This window comes from Gossypium hirsutum, chromosome A07 (assembly GCF_007990345.1).
Source record: "Gossypium hirsutum isolate 1008001.06 chromosome A07, Gossypium_hirsutum_v2.1, whole genome shotgun sequence".
Lineage (NCBI taxonomy): Eukaryota > Viridiplantae > Streptophyta > Magnoliopsida > Malvales > Malvaceae > Gossypium > Gossypium hirsutum.
In genome coordinates, this window is record NC_053430.1 from 25,123,549 (window position 1) to 25,131,871 (window position 8,323).

General features: G+C 30.1%; 1 long non-coding RNA gene across 10 annotated transcripts; it reads left to right on the top strand.

Annotated features, from left to right (window-relative positions):
- The first annotated feature begins 325 nt into the window (after positions 1 to 325).
- On the top strand, positions 326 to 7,492 carry LOC107953067 (uncharacterized). 10 transcript variants are annotated; one of them, XR_005930586.1, is made up of 6 exons: positions 326 to 608; positions 688 to 801; positions 975 to 2,636; positions 6,296 to 6,663; positions 6,739 to 6,994; positions 7,096 to 7,451. It is a non-coding gene; the product is annotated as an uncharacterized lncRNA (long non-coding RNA). The 10 variants fall into 10 exon arrangements; XR_001699049.2 differs by having other exon boundaries at positions 329 to 608; positions 975 to 2,082; positions 2,599 to 2,636; positions 6,739 to 7,451; XR_001699044.2 differs by having other exon boundaries at positions 327 to 608; positions 6,739 to 7,492.
- Positions 7,493 to 8,323: the final 831 nt, after the last annotated feature.

Here is an 8,323-nt window from a genome sequence, read left to right on the forward strand (position 1 = left end):
TAGAGGACCTACAACTGGAATCCAAGCATCCCTCCAACAGCGAATATCAAGTGCATTAAATTTGCTAATTGTGAACTTTATTAAAGTTAATTGTTTAATTGTGAACTTCATTTACTAAAAAAAACATATCAAGTATATTAAATTAAAAAAATACATAAAATATAATTAAATAAACAAACCCTAATAACTTGTTTGGTTGGCTGTAATACTAAGCAATTACAGCTGAATTCTGTGGGCCCATCTCTAAGCCATTGTTTGGTTAGCTGTAATGGGCTATTACAACCCTATTCCATATGGGGCTATTCAAGGTAAAACTGCCGTTTACAATAAGGCACTCTCCCCACGGAATAAGGATTTAGTGTGAAAAATTAGGTCAGAGTTTCAACTTTACCCTTCCATTTCTTTCTCACATCTGAAGCATTTTCTTATCTTTTTCATTCTTCTTCCCATTTCCTTCCAACCTTCTTCCTCTTTTTTCATGCTTCTACCCTTACCAACCCTTTGACAAACCCTAACCCTCAACAAGGCCTTCAATTAAGAATTGTATGAGGTGGAAATTTGAGAAGAGAAACAATCGGATTAGTTTGATGTGAGCAGTTGTCCCTCAGGTAACTCTTCTCCCATTTTGATTTCCTTTTTTTCTAATTTTTTTTGTTAAATTAGTAGAAATAATAGGTTTCTTTTCAGTTTTGAAAAGTTGATCCTTTCGAAAGTTGATCCTTCAAGAAGGAGAAAGGATCGTCCTTGTATGGTTAGATACACCATATAACCAAGCCGCATATGGACTCGTGGACAAACTAGGTGAGTAATCAGCGCACTTTCGTCGTACTTTATAAAGTTTTAGTTGGTAGGTTTCTGATGTTGAACTGTTTTGTTGGATATAATGCAATGCTTCATATAATTTTTCACTACGATTGAGAAGATGCGATTATTTTTTTAGGGCTATCTAAACCATTCTTTTTTTTTAATTTAAGGAGCTTGGTGGTCAGGTTGGTGTTTCTTCCTTTTGAAAAAAGTTCATATTCTACATTTTCCAGGTCTGTATCAGGTTTATTACTGTCCTTTTCTTCAGTTCATTTTGTGAGGTGTTTAAACTTATTTCTTAGGATCACATACCCGGTTATGCTGTAATTTTTGACTACTTTTCTTTGTCTTTGCTAACCTAATCTTAGAATTGTGTCCATATTTTTATTTTACATCAAGTATTGCTCTCATATGAATAGGATGAAGTCAAATTGCTATAGGATGTCCTTTAATTAAATTAAACAGGCACTTTTTCTTGAAGAGAGAGATAAATGATATGTGGATGTTAGGAGGTGGAAAAGAAAGTAGCACTCTCCATTGTCCATAAGTTACAAGAAAATTTCCTTTTTGTTCAGCATTTGTACTGTGAATATGATTGCATGTGTTTGGGAGGTTGGATTAATTTAATGCTGCTGGCACAATATAAGACAGATGTATTCTTTCCTGTAGGTTGGTGGTTTTTCTCTATGTTGTGCATGAAATGAACGCCATATTATATATTTGAATCACATTTTATGTTACTAATCCAATTATTTTCTTGGAATTATTTCATGGGAGTTAGTTTGAAAGTGGTAATTTATGGTATTATATATTTGAATCACATTTTATGTTACTAATCCAATTATTTTCTGGGAATTATTTCATGGGAGTTAGTTTGAAAGTGGTAATTTATGGTGAATCTTCAGCCTGTTAATCTAGCTTCCCCTATCGTTGTTTTTTTATATTCATATATTGCATCCTGAGGCATTAACTAATTAGTGATCTTTGTTTTATTCATTATTGTGAAAAATGTTTATCTACGCACTATAACTTAGCTTTCTTTTCCTTTAGGCAACTTGCTTCTTGCTTCCATGAGGACTCAACTTTCTAAATGAGATATTTTGTTAATTAGTTGCCTTTGAATGTTTATACACACAGATGCTCATTCTCCTTAATTAAGATGGTGCTTCCTAACTTGTATCATATTGATAAAATATCTCTGGACAGAACAGTCTCCAAATAAAAGCAAAAACTTAGGAAGGCGTCTTACTGAGGCCCTAAAGCTTGTTTTACTAATCGGTATGTTCTTAAGTTTTTTGTACTTCTTAATATTTTCCTCTTTTCCTAGAATCAGTTTTCTAGGCATTTCCAACAATATTGTAATATAATGAAATTCTTAATTGGTTCGAGAAGTAATATAGGAATAATATCATAAATTTGGGAGTTACAATAGTAACGCAATAGTTCTAAAATTAGAAACTATGATTTCTATTGGTTGATTTAGAATGCTTCTTAGTTTTAGTGATGATATAGTACAGTACATTTTAATCTAAGGAATTAATTTTGTTCTAATGATAATCTTTGTTTTGTTTATTTTTATACTAATTGGCACAGCCTGCTTCCTTTCTATCAGTTTGATATGTCTTGGCATACCACTATATTCTTGAAAATCTTTTTTCTTTTAAAACGTAATGCTCTTTTTATATTTTCCTCAAGGTGCTTCTTATTTTGTAGGTCTCGTATTTTTGGCTTTTGTCCCAAGATACTAAATGCAAATTTTAAAATCAATTTTTCTTTTCCACTTTTCTTTTCAAGGGGATGAACTGACCAAAGGGGATTTTAGTGGTTCCAAGGTGAGTCATATTTTATAGAATTGAAACAACAAATCTGCATTAGATGTTTATGGATTTTCCCTCCCCATTATTTATAACAGAGGAGCCCTGATTATCATACTCTTTTGATCATGGTTTGCTAATAAAATGGAAATGAATTAAATTTTAAATTTATGAAGAATAAATTCTAGTTACCATTTGTAAAGGCATTACATTTTAAATTTATAATTTATAGGGCTAAAATTAAATTCTAAATGGAAAAAAATGTGATTTACCATTATATTAATTTAAAATTTTATATTTTTTACACAAATGATCATTATTAATGCTTTTTTTGGATTTATAGGAATCTATGCTGATAAATGGGTCTAAAAGATAACGAGATTTGCAAAACGAAAAAGAGATGAGTTATTGAAGTTGTCGGAGCTGACACTCTAATTTATCTTTAATATTCAAGTCGATAAAAGATTCATGATTTTAAATATAAATCACCGATTCCAACACAATAGCATGTAGCAAATCAAAGTCCGATGAAAAATAGTAAAATTTATAATAATAATAATAATAATAATAATGATAATAATAAATCTACTATAACCAAACCTTAGTTATAATCCTATTTTATAATCTAACAAAGAAATTAAAATCACCTTTGGATAAATAGAATTTAGTTGGACTAGAGGTGGATGTGGTACCACTCAGATCTTCTAAATAAGTTGGATAATTTTAAATACATTACAAAGAATAATTAAAGTAGGATATAATACTAATTTTGTTAGTATTTAAATTAATATACCATGAATTATTAAATATTAAAATTCTAATATTCCTTTGAATTTTTGCAAAAATTTTAATTAGGTCCTTCAAATTTTTTAAAATTCCCATTATACTTTTTTTAAAAAAAAATAATTAAACTCTCCTAACATTTTTAGAAATTCTTATTAACATAAAAAAATTAACAATTTTAATTAGATCTTAATTTTTTTAAAATTATCATCATACTCTTTATTTTTTTCTGAAAATCTCATTTAGATTCTCTAAAACTTAGTTCCAAGCTCAGCCACTGAAAATGTTATATTTTTATCTTAAAATTTTTCATTAGAACAAGTGATCACCACAAAAACTTAACGATGCAAGTCTGTCATAACTTCTTAGCATTATCTAAATATTATTTTCAGAGGACCCATGTAATCCATGGAAGATAAAAGAAGAATTCCTAATAATATTTATCAATTCATCACATTCAACAAATACTTCATTCGATCTCAATCAAATCAACTCTAACAACACCCTAAACTGATGCATACCACCCTATCACCACACCTAAAGGGTAAATAAACAAATTTACTTAATAAAAACTCTGTGAACCCCTTCATCTTAGTCAATCTTCGCACCCTCAAGAGTCCATCTATGTTGCATAACACAACGTTTACTTAAGAAAAGAATGTTGCTAACCCACATTAATTTGCTCAACATTGAATCAATTAAAGACTACACATTTAACTCTTAACAAGAACATGAATTCACAGGCATTTTCCCCCACCAGTGGAAAACACCCATTCAATCAATTAATACTTACCTGTTTGAAACGACACATTGTGGCGACCCTGAAGTAATGAAAATGATGTATGCTAATAAATGAAATGTTTCCTTTTGCATTTCTTTTTGTAATACTAAAACTACAAATAGTGTCTGTAAATCTCTTTTCTCGTAATCTCATTGTAATACAGAAACATATATGTTGAAAATGATATATGCAGTTATTTTTACCTCATTGTAATAAGTTATTGTAAACATCTTTGACAAGTTGTATATTTTATGCTTTGTAAAGATTCTTAATATGTATTATTCATTTTTCTTTGACAGTTTGTTATTGCTTCCTCTTTTTATTTGGCTTGTTTGATTGGTTCCTCTACCCAGAGTTGAGCATCTTGTATTCACTGAATCACTGTTGGCAATTAAATTTTTTGATTTTTTTTTGCTGTTATTGAAATTAGTATTGGATAAATGTGACCCTTTTACTACAATTTGAAGATATGTAACACTTTAATATCTTGTAGTATTGGCTCGTCTGCCTTTAATAGTACAAAGTGAGAGGCGTAAAAGAATTAGTCTTGCTATTACAAAATGGTTGCAAATGTGTACAGTTACGAGTTGGTTCTTAGTTGCATTGGGTGCCATCCATAGCCTACATACTTATAGACCAAGGATTAGATCCGATATTTTAGATTTTTATGCAAAACGAGATTATGTGAAAAGACTTGTATATGCTAGTGATGAGACCTGTATTGAACAAGTTAGGATGAATAGAATTACTTTTTTTAAACTATGTGAGATGTTACAAACTTTAGGGGGATTGAAGTCGTCAAGGAACATACTTGTTGATGAGCGAGTGACAATGTTTTTACATATAATTTCTTATCACCTTAAAAATCAAGTTATCAAGCATCACTTTAATAGGTTCGGGTAAATCGTTAGCAGATCATTTCACAATATTTTAAATGCTGTCATACGCTTACAAGATGTATTATTTAAAAAGGCAGAGCCAATTACAGCTAATTCTACAGACCCAAGGTGGAAATGGTTCAAGGTATTGGAGTGAGTTCTATATATAGCTCGTACATAATTTAGTCCATTTAGATTTAAATATAGTATCCTAACCCGAGGTTTTATACATGTGATGTAGAATTGCTTATGTGCTTTAGATGGAAGCCACATCAAGATTAGGGTTCCAACAGTTGATAAACCTAGATATCGAACGCGAAAATGTGACATAGCAATAAATATGTTAGGTGTTTGTACACCTGATATGCAATTTGTTTATGTTCTTCCCGGTTGAGAAGGTTCTGTTGCTGATGGATGAGTTCTTCGAGATGTCATTATAGGAGACATGGACTAAAAGTTCCTCATGGTAAAGTGAAAAATTAGAGGAAGTTGAATTAATTTTTAAGTTCATACTTTTTTGGGAAATTAACCATGATAAACAGTTTCTTTTTATAAGTTGTTATTATCTAGTTGATGCTAGATACACAAATTGTGAGGGATATCTTGTGCCTTTTAAAGGATAAAGATATCATTTGAATGAGTGGCGTCAAGTTTACCAGCCAAGTACTCCGGAAGAATTTTTCAATATGAAACATGCTTCAGCGTGTAATGTTATTGAAAGGTGTTTTGGGTTATTAAAACTTAGATGGGGAATACTTAGGAGTCCATCATTCTATCCTGTGAGGGTGCATAATAGAATCATTATTGCATGTTGTTTGCTCCATAATTTTATTCGAACCTATATGAGTCTTGATCCTATTGAAGCGGAGTTGGGAGAAGGATTACCTAGTAATGTGATAGATGACGATGAACCGAATATCGTAAATATTCATCCATCGGATGCATAGGCTACTTGGAGGATGGAACTAGCCAACTAAATGTTCGATGAATGGCAAGCATCTAGAAGTTAATTAGGTTTAGGGTAAAAATAATAAATGTTAACTTGTTTATGTTATTTCATGTATCTAGTTTATGAAACTTTGGTTGTGTTTGAATTTTTTTTTTTGTATTGTACTAGACTTGTTGAATGACAATTTTTTTTCTTTTGATTCATCATGTGTTGTAATTTTATAAAGTGTTAACCTTTTGATGCATAATATTAAACTTAATTTTAATTTGCATTTTTCTTAAGATAGTTATGTCAGGTTTTTTGCAATCAAGTGTTTCTTCACAAAATTCTCAAGGAACCAAAAGGAAATGGGTTCCAGAAAAAGATGTTACGTTGATTGCTTGTATGGTCGACTTGCACAATGTTGGAACCTTTAATGCAGATACGGGATTCAAAGCCAATTATTTAAATGAGTTGGAAAAAATGTTAGAAAAAGTTTTATCCAATGCCATGTTGAAGGCTAAACCTAATCTTGAATCAATGATTAGGACATTGAAAAGGGATTAGTCAATCATTTATGACATGCTTAGTGGAAAAAACAATAGCGACTTTGGTTGGGATGAGCATAGGCAGCTTGTTGTTGCTGAAGATGCGGTGTGGAACTCATATATAAATGTAAGAATTATTTCAAGTCATTATTATCTTATTTTGACCAAACTTATATCTAATATGAGTTCCTCATTTTAATAGAGTCATAAAGAAGTTGCTCAATTCAGACACCGGAGTTTCTCTTATTATTAACAACTTACTACCATCTACGCAAAAGATCGAGACACTAGGAAATATACTCAAACAGCCTCTGATATTATTGAAGAAATAGATGTTGAGGATGTAGCTACTACAGATACTCATAAAGAAAGAAACGATTTCCATGGATGTGAAGCTAATGTTTCTTTGGATGATATGGATCTTTCAATTACACAACCGCAACCAGCTAGAAACTGAGGTGATTCCACATTATCAAAGAAGAAAAAAAATATTTCTGATGCAAGTGATTTTTCTACTTCATTTAATGATGCTGCCACTTTATTGGAGGAAAACATACAGATCGTTGGCCTTGAAATCAGTAAGAGTATTGCCTCCGAAGTGCTAATTGAACAAAATTCAGAAATGACCATTCAAGAAAGTGCTCTGAAATTATATCCAACATTATGTGAAGTAGAAGGTTTAACTGAGGATGAGCTCTATCGCGCATTGAGCAAAATTCTAGATCATCCAACGCAATGCTCATTTTCTTTAGTTTACCTTCTGCTGTGCGACTGGAATGGGTCAGAAAATTTCTTGCTGACCATTAAAAATCATGGTTGTGTTGATGATATTTTGGTAACTTTTTGTGTTTGTAATATTTGGATGGTATAATGACATGATAGAATGTCATTACAATGTTGTAACTTTTTGAGGTTGTAAAATTTATAACATATGGATTATGACATATCAACTAATGAAATCATGTAACTTTTTGTTAATATATGAATATTATGTTTGGATGTGAAATATAATTCTCAAGTTATTTATTACTTCTAATATTTTGTTTTTTTATTGTAGAATAATTAATTTATTTGTTTCACTAGTGATATTTTAACACATTAAATATGTATTGCAGTTTAAATATAATAAAGTAGATTATATATTATTTTTATAGTATTATATATTATGATTTTTTAGTTCATATAATAATAATTATATTAAGAATTTTATTAAATTATATTTAATAATAATTATGTTAAAATATGGTTAACTTATTTATTATTTTTATTAAATTATTTTTAATAATAATCTTATTAAAATTTAATAACAATAACAATAATCATCTACCTAAAAAAGAATTCTTTTAAGGGTATTCTGGCCATTTTAATTTTTTTCCTTATGCTATTACAACATCAATCTATTCAATCAAATACAAGAATACTATTACAGTTCTATTCCATTTCATTCAATCAAACAGTTGAATTACTAATTATTGTTTTATTTAATTACAGCTCTATTCCATTACAGATAATCAAATATAGGCTAAATATACATATATAAAGCATCCCCAGCATCGAAAAAATGCCTTGTACATTATGTCAAATGTCAGTTGCATAGTACATTCTGCCATGGTGGGCGTTCAACTAAATCTATAACACTCTACATTCGATTTAGAAGATGATGATGTTAACATTATGATTAATGGCAAACAATCCAAGTGGTGCAAGTTTAGCACCCTAAAGTTGACTTTGAAAAAGTGGCATGGGATAATTTTTTTTTGGTCCTTGAGATAATGGGCTATTTATTG